The 18,252-nt window shown below is 35.3% G+C and overlaps 1 long non-coding RNA gene across 1 annotated transcript in view; it reads left to right on the forward strand.

Moving 5' to 3' along the window:
• The window catches only part of LOC123544939 (uncharacterized), a 52,533-nt gene that overhangs the window by 12,455 nt on the left and 21,826 nt on the right, over window positions 1-18,252 (forward strand). The gene's annotated exons all lie outside the window — the stretch shown is intronic.

Below are 18,252 nucleotides of genomic sequence, written 5' to 3' on the forward strand. Positions count from 1 at the left end.
AAGGATGGTATATATTAAAAATGCTTAATTCCTCTTGTGTTGTCTAAATAATGTTAACTTTCTTTAATGTATAATAAAATCCAGCAATAAAGATATATCATTGTTCAAAACACATAATAATTTATTACTTCTAAAAGCTATGTGCCTGAATGCATTTTTTTATATTTTTGATAATAAAAAACAGCAATAAAGAGATGTAATTGTTAAAAAACTTACTTTATTGAAAATATGATAAAACACTGTTGTATCTTATCACTTTGTTTATTTAGCCCTAATTCAATCAAGCTTTCTAAACTCGTTATAAAGGTGAGAATTGATTTGCTATAAAGGTGAGAAATATCACCTGCAATTTATGTACTGCACAGTAGCTATACAGTAGCTTATTATGATAAACAGAAACAAGTCTACCAATGGTCCTGACTTGTGTATTGGCCCTTATCACCAATACGCAGACCTTATCATCTCCATAGGCCACATACCAGGCATACCAGAATCAGTGTCTTTAACTATCTTTTGAATATATTTGACGTTTGACATGTGTAGAAGGTTTTAATGTGTTTACTTATTATCTATTTAACTTCGAAATAAATTATGTTGTTATCATTGCAAGAAGTGTCACTTGGAGTCTGACAATGGCTTGGAAAAATTTAACTTGTCATACCTGTTTCATAGAAATAAATATGGAAGCGTCCTGGTGCCAGCAGAGAGATTTAAATTTGTCTTACGTACGACTTACTTTCTCCTACGTAGGAGTTAGTATCTCCTACGTAGTACTTAGTATCTCCTACGTAGGACATAGTATCTCCTACGTAGGACTTAGCATCTCCTACGTAGGACTAACTATCTCCTACGTAGGACATAGTATCTCCTACGTAGGACTTAGTATCTCCTACGTAGTACTTAGTATCTCCTACGTAGGATTTAGTAACTCGTACGTATGTCACTGACTAAAAGACTCTCAAGCATGCGCAGTGGAACAATATACTCGTGTGTACTATTATTTAGTAAGGAAACGTGTGTAATTTAAAACTACACGGCATGGATGACTTTATAAAAACATATTTTGCATCTGGTATGAAATACCGTGAAATACTACTTTGTCTTGAAAAAATAAATGGGCTTACTTTGACATCGAACATAAAATATATATACGTACATCGGGTAATTTTTCAAGTTTTTATGGGGACCTCCATAGTGCAGAATTAATCTCATAGGTGAAAATACCTGGTAAGTCTAAAACAATGCACGAGATAGTGTCCAAAATTACACAGTTAACACAATTATAACAATTAAACTATTTCACATCCAAATGTTTGCATTTCAATTTGTTAAACAGTTAAATCTCAATAACTTGATTAAATTACTTTGACATCGAACATAAAATGTTTACAATAAAAAAATAATTCCAAACTATTTACTCTCTCTCTCTCCCCTCTCTCTCTCTCTCTCTCTCTCTAAGAGTCTTAATTACTGTATATTTTCTCTTAATTACAGTACTATATTTAGCTCATTCTTATATATTTTTTCCTACTGAATTTTGTGATCTATTCCCGAGAATACATTCAATAATAATGTTCCGAAAAACTAATGTCAAATCAACTTGTGGTCCGACGGTTTTGCTTTCTTTAACATGGTGTGTGTATCTTCTATATAGTGTATATGTTGTGAAAAAGAGGAAGAATAGAATAGTATTTAAATAAAGTGAAACATTTTTTGACAGTAAAATCTTTTATTAACGAATATCACGGCGAATTTGTAGGTTTCAGTCATTAAATCTGGTTATCCTTTGTTTATGCCTAGAGAGAAGAAATTAAGGACGAGTAACTTGGTAAACATGATTTAGTCCATCGCTCTTCACAGTAGAGGTTTTTTTTTTAATATAAGAGCTAATTTCATGCGAAATAACCTTTTTGTTTGATCAGAGTGACCAGATAAAAGAATAATTGACTAGTTGAAACTTACTAAATCTTGATAATCGTGTCATCCAATCAAGTCTATATAAATTCATTCTTTGTTATTAGTTAGAAGATAATTTCACTGAATTCAATGAAAAGTTATTTATTTAAGCCCCATTTTCGAGACAACACAAAAAATACAAGAATATAAATAGTTTAGAAAATAGATTAATATTGCAATAAATGCCTTTTATCAGCACGCAATTAAAAAGCCAACCAACAATGTTCAATTAACACATGTACCGGAAATGCAAGTAGGACCACAAAACGTTGCAGCGCCGCAGAATAGGAACCCTTACGTATGACTTACTAAGTCCTACGTAGGAGATACTATGTCCTACGTAGGAGATACTAACTCCTACGAAGGAGATACTATGTCCTACGTAGGAGATACTAACTCCTACGTTGGAGTTACTAAGTCCTACGCAGGAGATACTATGTCCTACGTAGTAAATATTAAGTACTACGTAGGAGATACTAAGTCCTACGTAGGAGATACTAACTCCTACGTAGTACTTAATATCTCCTACGTACGAGATACTATGTCCTACGTAGGAGATATTATGTCCTACGTAGGAGATATTAAGTACTACGTAGGAGATAATATGTCCTACGCAGGAGATACTAAGTCCTACGTAGGAGATACTAACTCCTACGTAGTACTTAATATCTCCTACGTAGGAGATACTATGTCCTACATAGGAGATACTAAGTACTAGGTAGGAGATAATATGTCCTACGTAGGAGATATTAAGTCCTACGTAGGAGATACTTTGTCCTACGTAGGCCGGTGCTAGTGGGCGTGAGAGGTGTTGCACATTTTATTACCCCCTATGAATAGACTCAATGAAACCGAGTCTGCTATTATTCTTTTTTGGTTGCATGCTATGATCCAAGGTATCTTTTTACAGATTTTATTGGAGAACGATATTTCTTTAAAATAACTTCACACTGCATGCTTACACTGTATAAGTGATCAGAAAAGAAATGTCAATGGTTTAATCTTTGACCTGTGGAGTATCCACTTTTTCTAGTTGATTACTTTTCTGTCTGAATTCTTGGTATTAAAGGTCACGATTCGGGACCTGAATATGTACAAGGCAACGGTGTCTTAAAAGTCAAAGTTGCTTGCACTTTCAATAGGGGCGATACTTTAATAAACAGACACTTCATATTTGCTTTTCTATGAATACCTTTTATTAAAGTTTGTAAATGACATGAACATTTCCGTCGGCTCAGATCCATGTTACTCTTAAACTGAATATTACAAAGAAGTACATTCAATCAAACTTACACATTTTATTATCAAATATTCTTTTGAAGCAAGCAACCAACCAGATCCATGTAACTCTTAAACTGAATATTACAAAGAAGTACACGCAATCAAACTTACACATTTTATTATCAAGTATCCTTTGGAAGCAAGCAACCAACCAAGTTGAACTGCCCACTTGCATACAGTTTTAACAGTTTTATTATCTCTATCATGAAATAAGTATATAATTGAAAGATTAAATGAGACTGACCTTGGTAAGGTGAAATTTGGTCGAGATTTCGTTAATCGAAGCCTCCTTGGGTGGAGTCTTACAACAGAGATAGCGTGGCGAAGCAGCAACAGCCAGTCAACTTTTAGAGCATTGTTATGGATGCTTGTCCGCAATAATTCAATAACAATGTTGACAAGGATCCACTTATTGGGTACAGAATAAGTTGAACACCGTTGGAGGGCAAAATAAATAGGGTGGGTGTAAGGCACCCAAGGAGGCTTCGATTAACGAAATCTCGATCAAATTTCACCTTACCAAGGTAAGTCTCATTTACTTAGTAATCTCTCAATTTCGTTAATCGAATGCCCCTTGAGGTGCCTCACAACAAAGAATTAAGTGCTGATTCTTTACACAAATAAAGCAAACATAAAATGAGAAACTTCAAATTTTTATCAGACTTTATGCTTATCACACATATATATTATGTACATGTATTAAATATATTCAACACCTGTGACTATATATTGCAATATATTTCCTTATTTACAAACATGCATCCTGAATACTTGATTGAAAAGACAAACTTTCTCGTTCTGTTACACCTACTGCTTTGCTATAGAATTTATGAAACGTTTTTGCATTGTCTACCCTGCTGTTTAAATAATATTTATGAATGTCACACCACGAAGTCGTGCGACTGAAGTGGAAACTGCACGAGTGCTATGTGCGCTATATTGCTTTCCTACTCCTGCCTTATTAGTGTATTTAACCCATCGAGAGTTCTAACAGAGTAGGTGTTTTAAGCACTGACAAATATTTCAGGACAAAATTCACATCCCAAATCAGGGTATATCTTGGTAGACATGATCGTTCATTGAATATGCCTTTCATGAACATTTTTTAGTAATTTGTTATTACTATAATCAGTGTCACTTCACAACAACACAAAATTATTGATAGCTGCTCTTGCTGTTTGAAAAACAAAGACAAATATCAAACAGGGAATGCCACGTACCAAAAACGCAGCCTCCCCAAAACGAAACCCACAAGCAGACGCGCACACCACAAACACACATACACATGCACGCGCGCACACACAAAGCCAACACATTAGGACAAAACGAACGAACAAACAAAGGAACACAGTGGGGCACCGCCTTGGAACGGCCAGTGTCAAAAACACCGCTGGGGAGCTTAAACCGGTTTATGGTGCGCACCCAACCTCACTCTTACCCCCACCATGTTCCAAAGACACGGGACAGTGTAAATAAAAGTAATCCCCTCCAGGTGAATCTCTAACACACGTAATGGAAACAAAAAGGTATGGCATGTAAAACATAAAAATGCTCGTGTATAAATATATAAAAAGCAAACCTTTAGAACCAAAAACGTATGTACTCAATGCCTTTTCAGAAGACAGAGCAACAAGAGAAACATCCGTAAGGGCCCGACGAAACAGGCCAGAAAACAGATATCAAAACAGTTCAGTCCTGGTAGGATTTAAAAACTGCTTATCATAGAGTCCTCCCCCTCTTCCGTCAGACACAATCAAAGAGGGAAGCGTCGTGTCCAACTGTAAACGGGATGAACACTAAACATGCGGTATGTCTCAAAACAGTTGGGTCTTAACCTCTTTTAATAAAACGTTTTATAATTTTACCAAATACATTAGGAAAATTACCATGACCCAAGATCTTACGAAGTTTGTAAACCACATCCCTATAAAAAACGGGTTTAGAAGCCACTATATTTTAGTCCCCTCTTATACAACAGCACAAAAAATGCCAGTATGGTATTCACAGTGGGTATAATGGGATTACGATTCTTTTTCTCACAGAATCGTATAACTATTATACTGTTCATTAGTGCTTTTCCGCCAAGATTTAAGGATAATTTTGCAAGCGAATTTTGGTACTCCCTGGCTTTCGAGGCATTGCCTGATAGTTGCAAAACAGCCATCTTCATTTTCTTCAGCGGATGCTGTTTGTCTCGCTTGGTAGCACTAAGAGAATTGCTTGGGGTGATGGCAGCGGGTAACACGGTCCGCTGATCAACTTTGTGAGGGACGGCCATCAAGCTTGTGTTGTCCATAATGGTGCCACTAGTACTGCTTCTGTCAAATCCTGTTTTATTTTTTGCAACACTTTCCCGAGACAACTGAAAGGTGCATAAATGTAATACAGTGAATTATTCCACAATCAATTGCATACGCATCTGGGTCAGGCATACGTGAAACATACTTTGACAGCTGCTTGTTTAGGCTAGATGCAAGCAAGTCAATTTCAGTGTCAAGATATTTCACTTTAATTCTACTGACAAAGACCATTCTAAATCCTCATTGAATTTGCTACTCATTTCGTCCGGTTCTGTATTAAGTGAGCCCGGTAAATGAGCTGCACTTACATGTATCCTGCGTTGGATGCACCAAAGCCAAATTGATTTAGCTATCTCATCCAAATTTGAAGATTTACCTCCGTATTTTTTAATGTTAGCAACACTTGTTGTGTTATCCATGAATATCTTAACGTGTATTTTTTGTTTATCTTTGCTAAATGCTCTCCAAGCTAAACCACATGCTTTCAGTTCTAGAATATTTATACAAATGTATGTAATTTTTGGTCTTCAGGATCCCAGTGTCCGCCTGTTTTTGTGCCATCAGTTTTACTCACTGTCTCTAACGGTTTATGATACAGCGGCGCATATTCAACTCCCGGTTCTGATGCCACCATTTTCCCTATTATACTTGAAAATTGTCTGATTGTGCATCTTGGTTTGTTTATGATTAATCGTTGTTTGGGAACACAGCAGAAATCCAAGAAATACTATTTGTTGTGAAATAACACTGATTTATCTGGATGAATTGTTAGAGCTAGCGAATCCATGAGTGTAAAAGTTTTGTTAATGTTTAGAAGGCACGATTGGAATGTCTGACCTTGAATAAAACTGTCAGCAATGTAGGCTGTACTTACGATACCTTGTGACCTGAGTGAGGCATAGATTGGTTTTAGAAGTTTTGTGAAAACTCTAGGCGATGTTGTCAGACCCATTACTAAAAATGTAAATTGGTATTTTTCACCTCGGTGAAAAAATCGAAATTATTTCCTGTCCTGTGGTCTAATTAAAATAGAATAAAATGCTTCACTGAGATCAACCGAACCAAAATAGCAATCTTTCTTATAGCTTCTACAGCTGATTTTAGTGTCTTCATCTTGAAGTGGCTAATTTCTGTAAAGTATTAATTAAATTATTTTCAGGTTCAGAACCCTCACTTTATTGCCTTTCTTCGGTCTAATAAATAGATTTGAATATATTCAGACTTATCAGTTGTATGCACGGGGTTCTATAATTTCACACTGAAAAAACCAATTTATTTCTTGGTCTATTTGTTCTTGTTCAGTTTTACTAACAATCAATGGCTTTGGCACGTGGAGCTGCACAGGTGTTTTAGTTAACTCTATCGCATAACCAGAAACTGTTCGTAATACCCATTTATCTTTTGTGATTTTGTACCAGTTGTCACACTGATCTGCACTTTTTCCAGCTTTGAAATATGTTTTGTGTTTTTTCAATGTCAATTTGTCATTATTTACATTTATTTCCGAAACCCAGGGTTCTTTCTTGTGCCAAGGACCTTTCTTGAAATGTGGTCGAGGGTTCTTCGGGTGCTGTCTTGGATGTTTTGTTTTGTTATATGTTATTATTATTATTATGTTGTAGGGAGACCCCGTGTTCGCCTTCCCCACCTTCCGGCCTAAAAAAGGATTCCATTCCCAGGCAGGTATGATTTTGTTAGCGGCTGATCCTTGTCTGTGCGCTGTTTGATCTCCTTCTTGAGGTCTTCCCCAGCAGCTTTGTAGCTGTTATGGTTGCCTCACGCAAATTCTTATATTTTGGAAGACGTGCTTTTTCATCCTTTCTAGTTGTCTGTATCTCGTTGATATAAGTAGTATGGAAAATGTAGAGGGTACTGGTTTTGAAAGAGCTGGAGCATGAGGAGGGAGTTGGAGCCGGAGCCGGAGCTGTGTAGCCTTACGTAATCGTAAACATTGAGTAACTCTAATCCCCAAATATTGCGTAATTTATTAACTCTTTAAGATCATTTATTGACCACAACCAGTATGCCAATGAGGTTTGGAGATTCTAGGTCAAATAGTTCTTAAGTTTTTGACCGGAAACCGTTTTCAGTGTTCAAGCCCTTACGAGATATTTTCTTGTAATAACGTGAAAATTTTGATAACGAGATATTATCTACGGAAACCTTAAAGGGCTGTGAAAGCCTCAAAGGGCATTCAGGTGTGAGAAAATGTTTTCACAATATTTCGAAAGTTTATAAAATTACCACGAGTTGCCTAAATATTTTTGTTTTTGTCTCATTGAAATTCTCACTTTGGTTTGAAGCTTTTAAATAACTTTACTTATTTTTTGCAGACAGAAACATTACATATTTCGTATTAATATTATACATATTATTATACATCTTGTAAAACTTCTTGCAAAACGTATTTGCTATTCTAGCCTAGAAACTCGCATTGAAGAAAGAGGTTACTTTTTAACCTCTCCACTTAAAGTTGTTGCAAGGAAAAGTAACTTTTTACATTTCGCATATTTCTTATGGACAATGTTCCCTAATCATCTGAGTTAATCTTTTACTAAAAAGTAGGGACAACGTTAAAATAAACTTTTCTTAAAATTTTCTTTACTGATGCCAGAAGGCACAAAGCTTAGATATTTGGCAGGTGGCTATACGTAGTGGTTTTGCATAAAATCCCATTTATAAAACGCCATACATGTGCTTAAACTCGCTTCTAAAATATTTGAGGATAGTGTTAAGTTCACATGTTCAAGTGTTTTTCACTGACTCCACACAATACTGACTGCCTGTAAGTAAATGTATGTATGCCAAACAATGTTAAGGAGTTGAGAATTGAAGCAAGGTCAAAGCTGATAATAAAGGTCAAATTTGTGTAAAAATAAATGACATAAATGCAAAAAAATTTTATTGTTAAAAACAAAACAGTTTGTTATCATTAGTCATTCATTCAAGTATATATGTAACACATGGTTAGAAATAAAAAGTTCATCAAGAACGTGTGAATGTTAACTTTGATATCAAATGTCAAATCAATTTCCGTTTGAAAATTTAAAAAATGCATATCTTTAAAATATTTTCTCATTTTTACTGACTGATGTTTATTCAAAAGACATTTTAACGTTATTATGTCAGGAAATGTCAGCTGAGCAAATCTTTTCGCGAAACAAGGTAGGACAAACTTATGATTGAAGATCAAGAGTCAAATTCGTGTAAAAGGTCACGATAAAACAATTGCTGCAAAGAGTTCACTCAGAAATATTTACATTCGCCCTATTCTTTTCCATTGAAATTTATGACGTTCATTTCGTAAGAACAGCAAAAAAGGCGCGAAAGTTACGTTAACGCTGCTTAGTGATAACGGGCCGCTGTTTTGACGACATCTGCGTATAGTTAGGGAGAACGTTCCTTAGATGACGTCGCAGTTGTTCTGTCTCTGGTGAACAGAATGACCGGGAAGCAGATTTTAATGTTAACTGCAAAAATAATGCGCAATTTATTAAATAATCGTGTTTACAACTGGAAAGGAAATATAATGTAAATATAAGGAATGAAATGGGGTTTTTTCGGTGTTCATGAGAAATAAACGAAAAAATAGAATCAGCAAATTAAACATGAATCCCTGGCGCGATCCACTGATTTGCCAATCCTATTTTGTCGTTCATTTCGCATAAACACCGATAAAAAATATTTCATTTCTTAAGAAATAAAGGTCAAACTGTAACATTTCAAAGTCAAACTTATTAAAAATCGTAAAAAGACATCTGTTTGAAAACTATTGTGTTAATATTAGTCACTGGTTTTTCCTCGTTAAATGTTTGCATATCACACATTCTAACATGGTTTAATTTGATTTCCATTTAAACAAAGAAGGAGACCAAGCTCTGTATATTCTGCGATAAACAACGGTTGACGCACGGACCGGTAAGAGAGCATTATGACGTCAATTATGACGTAAAATTATCGCATGACGCCCGGTTCATTCCTCCTCGGTTAAAGTCCAGCATAATATTTATTAAAATATTTCAATGAGCATGTCAGAATGAAAACAATCAAGGCCTTCTTGTAATATATCGTCTAATTAACCACGGTTCATCGTTCAGATGCTTCGGTATTAACCACTCGGGCTAACGCCCTCGTGGCTCAATTCCTACGCATCTGAACTCTTAACCGTGGTAAATTAGACGATAACCGCCCGAAGGCCTTGATTATTTGTTAAATATAAGCTATAAATGGTTCACGAAAAGTGGGGTTAAGGCCAAAGCTGATTTTATTTCTCAACCTTAGATAGTTGGACTCAGTGTTGTTTATTTCCGGTCCTTTGGGACAAATGAGTCCATTCAATACCTATGTAATAGGGATCCGCTTAAGCCGAGGCATGAGGGGTGTTTCACTTTCCATTCATTACCTCTCATGGACAGACTCATTCAAACCGAATGATTCCGCTATTTCTTTTCTTGGTTGCATTGAGAGGAAAGATACATCAGAAAATAGCATAATAGTTAATTAATTATAGAATTTTCTCCCCGTATGTATTTTTATCTATTTATACTTAAAACTGTTAATCTGTTTTCTTTGTCGTAATTTAATTTCATACAAAGATGAATGGCTACAACAGGAAGTGTACAGCAAAACAAATATTTTAAAATGACTCCCTTCTTGTTTTTAGATTTTTCACTTTTTAATGTTTAAATTTAGCCAAAAAATATGACTTTAATGGAAGTAACTGAATGGATCTCATTTGAAACCGTTCTTTTTAGGTAAACTCCATTTCAAAGAAGCCTTTAGTCCATATCTATTTCTTTGTCCTTTATAATTGTTGTCGGGATTTTTTAGTTAATATTACAATGCGTGTTTTTACGCGATACAAATAAGATATTTGCTAATGTCGCCTGAAAATACTTGTGTTGACTTTTTAACCTTTTGCAAAAGAAGAAACATATCAACGTTTCGCATATTTTCATCGACAAATCTGGATCCTGCAGTTACTCAAAAAGTATTCAAGCTATATTCATAAAACCTGGTATGTAAATAAAGGACCATATGTAGATGATGCACGCACATAACTTATGCTTGTAGATCAAAGATCAAGGTCACTATTAAAGGTCAAGTAAACATTGTTTCCGCTCCATAATTTTATATGCATTGATGGATTATCTTAGTGCTACATACAACCGTTCATCATGATGAGCCAATTCAGTTAAAGGTCAATGTCACTGTTTAAGGTCAAGGAAAAAATTGTTTCCGCTTCATAACTTTTATATGCATTGAAGGGTTCTCAATACTACACAGAAATGTACCCATGATTCGGGCAAAGGTCAATGCCGCTATTGAACAGAAGGTCACGTAAAATTGTTTCACCTCCATAACTTTTATGTGCATTGATTGAATGTGTTAATACTGCACAAAAATGTTCTCCATAATGAGACAATGTGTCGCATACATGATCTTTGCTTGTAGGCCAGTGTCACTATTTAAATTTAAATATTAAATAGCAAAACAAAATGACTGCCGCGCACCTGCTTTGACGTCATTATCGCGCATGCGCAGTCCCGATCCAAAAGAGATCACTAAACTACTTGTCAGAATGATGAAATGAAGAAGAAGTTGGTTTCGGTTGTTTTCTTGTTTCACACCTTTCTTTCCCAACAGTTGTTCACTTTTGTCTTTTCCTAAATTTCTCAATAGTACTAATGTGTTTCACGAAACACAGGCAGAGAAATTACGCATTGTTGCAGTCAAATCGAAAAAACAAATATAGCTTCCTTTGATCTGCATTTAATTTGACAATGAAAAGTATTGTGTCGTCCAATTAAAACAATAAAAGCTGGCCTTCTGAAATGATCGAACAGTCATTCCTGCAGAGACTTCTTTCGATACCAAATTCAAAACCGCATTATTTCTTTTTTGAGAAAGGATTTGAAAGCGAATATAACTTTATTTGAAAATAATTTGTCTTTCTTTCAGGAATTGACTAAATGCATGTTGTTCTTCGCATACTGCACGTTTTTGTCATTCAAGGTAAGAATGTATTTCATGCTAATATTTAAATGATGTCATATAACAATACTGATTTATAATACTAAAAACAAAAGCTGTCAGAGGACATCAACGCTTGACTATTCAACAGCCTTGTCGATTGAATGAATATTAAAGTGGAATTATGCACATTTTTCAAGTAAAAATACAGCTGAAATAGATGTGTGTGTAAAAGGGGGAGAAAAGTTTAGCTTTTAACCCAATATACCAAACTCTTCACATTACCAGTACGATATATTAACTTTTCAAATGTGACTTTTCTTATTTTGACTTGGGCAGTCTTTTTAAGAAAATTCAAACTGCATGCAACTTCAACTTCAGAAATCTCTACCTATGGGTCAGGGAGATCACTGCGTAGAAGATTGAAGAAAATAACTATTATAACATTAGTCCGATTTCTTCATTTCTAAAGCATCAACTTCAAATACTTATGCGGCATTATCATTAATTTAACACATTAAAATGTACAGCTACCTAAAATTGCTTTCATAAAACATTCACCAAAAACAACAATGTGCAGTAAGATGCGCACAATGCCACTTTAAAGTCGAAAGTGGCATAATTTTGTAAAATTGCAAAACCAGGGTTATGGAACCAGTACAATGCATATCAGCCATGAAAATGTACAGTTGTGTGAAGTTTCATTCCATTCCCGTTAAGTGGGTACTGAGATACCAGCTTACATACAAAAACGTAACAGAAAAAAACTGCAAAGTCATAAAAGGGGCATAACTTTGTAAAACTGCTAAGAAGAGTTATGGAACCTGTGCACTGCATGTCAGATCATGACAGTGAGCAATTGTGTGAAGTTTCATTCCATTCCCGTTAGTGGGTACTGAGATACCAGCTTACATACAAAAACGTAACAGAAAAACTGCAAAGTCAAAAAAGGGACAAAATTTTGTAAAAATGCTAAGAAGAATTATGAAACCTGTGCACTGCATGTTAGATCATGACAGTGAACAAATGTGTGAAGTTTCAATCCATTTCCCATTAGTGGGTACTGAGATATCAGCTTACATACAAAAACTTAACCAAAAACTGCTAACTTCGAAAAAGAGGCACAATTTTGTAAAGAAGTAAAGTAGAGTTATGGAACCTGTGCACTGCATGTCAAATCATCACGGTGAACAAGTGTGTGAAGTTTCAATCCATTCCCATTAGTGGGTATTGAGATACCAGCTTACATATAAAACCTTAGCCAAAAAGTCGAAAAAGGGGCATACTTTTGTAAAAAAGCAAAAGAGTTATGGAACCTGTGCATGTAATTTAGTTTATCACAGTGCATAAGTGTGTGAAGTTTCAATCTATTCCCACAAGTGGTTACTGAGATACCGGCTTACCTACAAAAACTTAACCAAATCGGGACGCCGACGCCGACGCATGGGTGAGTCCAATAGCACTACCTATTCTTTGAATAGTCTAGCTTAAAGACTTCAATAGAATTTATGCTCTTAGATTATTCTTTACATCATGTAATAGATATTATATGGATCTAACTGACAGAACATGATAATGACTTTAGTGAATCAGGAGTGTATCGAAGGGCTACAGTCTCTCTTATAAAAATGTACATGTAGATCTTAGCGAAACGTCTTATACATTCAAATTGTCCCGTTTGAAGGGTAGGTTCATACGTGCACATGCTGAATGTATATTGTTTACACGGATTTTACACAGCTTCGTCCAAATTTTAGTTATTTAGACATTACCGTATGAAACAGCCTAATTAAACTGTCTACTATAGCTAACAAGGCATGTTCCTGACATTTAGTGAGCTCGGAATTACGCACAGGTCTCTACAACCCTGGCAGTGCGACAAAACGAAACTAACAGTGCGACAGAATGAAACAGTAGCGTGCGACAGAACGAACATTTCATTTTGCATTTACGTGCTTGCCATTAACAAATTAATTTTGTCTCGTTAGCGCGAGCAAAAAAGACACGAATTTAAATGTTTTGCTATGTCGCGTTGGCGTGCGCACGTGTATAAAGCACATTTGGTAGTGTCGTCCTGGCGCATGCGCCAACGCGAGACAACCGCTTTGCGGTAAGACAAAATAAATGTTTCGTGAAAATGAAATATCTGTTAACAGCGTGAACGCCAAAGTGAAACCAAGAAACATCTAATTTTGTGTTGACGTAAGCGCAATTACGCAAAAAAAGAAATACTTGTAATTGGCGTGCACTCCACGCGAAAAAAAAATATTTCATTCTGTTGCGTCACATATTTTGTTTTGTCGCGTTGTTGTACGTACCAAAACGACAAAAAAAATTCAATATTTCGTTATGGCAAGTGGGCAAGCGCGCCAGGATGGCACAACATTATGTGCTACATAAACCCAATTCACGCCAACGCGACAGCTATCATATTATCATATGTAAGATTTTCAATTTAGAAATATCTTTAATTTCATTTCCCTTTCCTGGTTGCCCAATTAAGACAGTGTTATTTTAGCATGATTGTTAATTTGATTTACATGCTTTACGTAAACAATGACATGCCTATTAGTACTACTTATTGTTTAGCAAACATATGCATAACAAGTATAAGAGGCCTCCGTTGCCGAGTGTTTAAGGTCGCTGACTTCAAATCACTTGCCCCTCATCGATGTGGGTTCGAGCCTCACTCGGCTTTGAATTCCTCATGTGAGGAAGCCATCCAGCTGGCGTACGGCAGGTCGGTGGTTCTATCCAGGTGCCCGTTTGTGATAAAATAATGCACGGAGGGGCATCTGGGGTCTTCCTCTACAATCAAAGCTGGAAAGTCGCCATATGGCCTATAATTGTGTCGGTGCGACGTTAAACCCAACAAAATGAATAAGATAACAAGTATTTATTATGCCGAAATTCATGTAAAATTATTATAATCTCCCTATTTTTATCTTGGCTGCGCAACCAAGATTAATTAAAACTTGCTACACGCGGCTTTAAAACTTGCCTTTTGTTTCAGATAGTTTAAATATCCTAATATCTATCTAACAGACATTATACTGAAATCAAACAAGTGAACTATTTTAATATAAAAGGGAGGAAATTACAAAATAATAACAAGTTTTTGATGTTTGATTGTTTAACCCATCGTTCAGTTTCAAAGTTAGGTTTATTTAAACCATAGGCTATAGGTTAGTACCCTTGTTATATATGCTGTATAGGGAAAAATACTTCAAAAATGAACTGATCATAATTTCCTAGATTGTTTAATTATAATAACATGATGACCCCGAGTAATTAGGGGTCACTTGACTGTGACCTTGACCTACTGACCTACTTTCTTGTTTTTTACGATACAGCCTTGAAATCTGGATGACATATACACTTTGGCACACCGATCTTAAAAGTGACTTTCAGTGACCATGAATGTGACCTACTGACCTATTTTCTTAATATTTTAGCATCAGGACCCAGTTGTTCGAAACTTTAACCGGCTGTTAAACTAACCGCTGGTTAAATTATGATTCAAAACACTAGTCTTGATGGGAGAATCTAGTATGATGTTTTGATTTTATTGTAAAGATTTTTCAAAGTTCATAATTCTTAACTCATACATTTGTTTTTCTAAGTCTTCTAAAATGTCGAAAAATAATCCTAAAAGTTAATCAACCGTTAGCTTAATCGCCTGTTAAAGTTTCGAACAACTGGGCCCAGTTTGACATTTGAAAGATGCAGCTCATATTACTCAGGGTTATCATGACCCTTGTGTTTGATCTGTACGACTTTGAGGACATAAAGTGAAATTATGAGCTAAAACATTTTCAGGAAATAAAGAAATATCCAGTCGTATATATTACGGCGGTATATGCACACTTTTGACCCTTTTTATTCTAATGATATTTTTATTCTAATTTTTTACTTGAAAACTGTTAATTTTAAACTTGAAAACTGGTTCAACCAATTTTCTACTATGAAGCTTAAACATATAGTTCATGAATACACTTTCAATAAATTGTAATGTATCATTTAAAAAAATCAAAAATACATGTTAAACAAAATAAAACAATGCAACAGAAAACGAATTTTTAATTAGAAATGAAATAAGAATAATAGTATGTTTATTTGCCCGAATTGCCTTTGATTATTTTATACAGTAAATCTTTCAACTTCACGTCTTCGTGTAGAAATTGTATGAAAAATAAACAACAATAACCAAGGTTGTTTTGTCTTGATGCTATTGTTATGCTTTACTTTTGATGATTGACGGGGTATATATATATATATATAAACTACAACACAAAAACAATCACAATATGGTGTTTGTGGATATGCTTGCTGCTAGCCTCGGAATTCCTTTGAATATGTCATTGTTAACAATTTGCTTCTCAGCAAAAACTGTATACTAGACGAATTCCTTTTGTTCTGGCTAAAACAATAAAATTTAGGAACTAACTTATAGCCAGTGGGTTATCAAAATAAACCCAACTAAGAACAACGGGTCAAACAATTAAACTTAAAAATCTTAAGGTGTTTATTCAGTAGAAATAATTTACCAAAACCCGAATAGAAAATGAATGTGAAATAATAAATTTAGGTGACTCTGTTTGGCCTGGAGCCCATTGAACGTGTTACGTTAATAGTAGGTGGTTTAACCCATCGAAAAGAAAGTATATATATATGTTTGGAGCAACTATTGTAATAACTAGCAAGATTACATGCCCAACAGACCCGCTTTTAAGCTCCAGGAATCCTCCACTTTTGACTTTTCATTTGTCTCCTTGAAATTTTAAATTTTAATTCCTTCTTAGTTTTGTTATTATTTTCAATTTGATTAATCTATCTTTGTTTATCTAAAAGTACGCGGGCATTTGTCATTATAAGTTTATGCCATCTTTTTCTTTTGTCCATCTGTTAAACTTACTTATTATTCAACATAACTCATATGTAATATATTTTCAATTTTGGTTTATGTTAACAATTAATAATTCATTTCCAATATTATTAAAAACTACATTTTCTTCACGCAATACTAAAGCATAAACTGTATCTTGGGCAGCCTTAAAGTTAACTGTTGTGGATAATCAGTTAACTGTTGTGGATAATCTTTTGTTGTTTTTAGCTCACCAGAGCCAAAGGCTCAGGGTGAGCTATTAGGATGGGTCACCGTCCGGCGTCCGTCGTCCGTCCGTAAACTTTTTACTTTAAATGACATCTTCTCATAAACCGCTAGGCCAATTTCATCCAAACTTCACAGAAATGTTTCTTGGATGAAGCTCTACAAAAATTATTCAAAGAATTGAATTCCATGCAGAACTCTGGTTGCCATGGCAACCGAAAGGAAAAACTTTAAAAATCTTCTTCTCAAAAACCAGAAGCTCTAGAGCTTAGATATTTGGTTTGAAGCATTGCCTAGTGGACCTCTATTAATTTTATTCAAATTATGACCCCGGGGTCAAAATTGACCCCGCCCCAGGGGTCACTTGATTTTACATAGAAAAATCTTAAAAAATCTTCTTCTCAAAAACCAGAAGGCCTAGAGCTTAGATATTTGACATGTAGCATTGCCTAATGGACCTCTACTAAAGTTGTTCAAATCATGACCCCTGGATCAAAATTGATCCCGCCCCAGGGGTCACTTGATTTTACATAGAAAAATCTTCAAAATTTTCAAAAAATAAACCAGAAGGCCTAGAGCTTAGATATTTGACATGTAGCATTGCCTAGTGAACTTCTACAAAATTTGTTCAAATCATGACCCCGGGGTCAAAATTGACCCCGCCCCAGGGGTCACTTGATTTTACATAGGAAAATCTTCAAAAAATTTCTAAAAATAAACCAGAAGGCCTAGAGCTTAGATATTTGACATGTAGCATTGCCTAGTGGACCTCTACAAAATTTGTTCAAATCATGAACCCCGGGGTAAAATTGACCCCGCCCCAGGGGTCACTTGATTTTACATAGGAAAATCTTCAAAAATTTTCTAAAAATAAACCAGAATTAGGCCTAGATCTTAGATATTTGACGTGTAGCATTGTCTAGTAGACTTGTACAAAATTTGTTCAAATCATGACCCCCGCGGTCAAAATTGACCCCCGCCCCATGGGGTTTCTTGATTGTACATAGAAAAATCTTCAAAATTTTCTAAAAATAAACCAGAAGGCCTACAACTTAGAAGTTTGACATGTAGCATTGCCTAGTGGACCTCTACAAAATTTGTTCAAATCATGATCCCGGGGGTCAAAATTGACCCCGCCCCAGGGGTCACTTGATTTTACATAGGAAAATCTTCAAAAATTTTCTAAAAATAAACCAGAAGGCCTAGAGCTTAGATATTTCACACTTAGCATTGCCTAGTGGACCTCTACAAACTTTGTTCAAATCATGAACCCCGGGGTCAAAATTGGTCACTTGATTTTACATAGGAAAATCTTGAAAAAAATTCTTAAAATAAACCAGAAGGCCTAGATCTTAGATTTTTGACATGTGGCATTTCCTAGTAGACTTCTACAAAATTTGTTCAAATCATGACCCCCAGGATCAAATTGACCCCGCCCCATGGGGTTACTTGATTGTACATAGAAAATTCTTCAAAATTTTCTAAAAAAAAAAACAGAAGGCCTAGAGCTTTGATATTTGACAGGAAGCATTGCCTAGGGCACCTCTACAAAAGTTGTTCAAATCTTGACCCCCCAGGGTCAAATTGACCCAGCCCCAGGGTTTACTTGATTGTACATAGGGAAATTCATAA

Source organism: Mercenaria mercenaria, chromosome 1 (assembly GCF_021730395.1).
Source record: "Mercenaria mercenaria strain notata chromosome 1, MADL_Memer_1, whole genome shotgun sequence".
In the NCBI taxonomy this organism is placed as follows: Eukaryota; Metazoa; Mollusca; class Bivalvia; order Venerida; family Veneridae; genus Mercenaria; species Mercenaria mercenaria.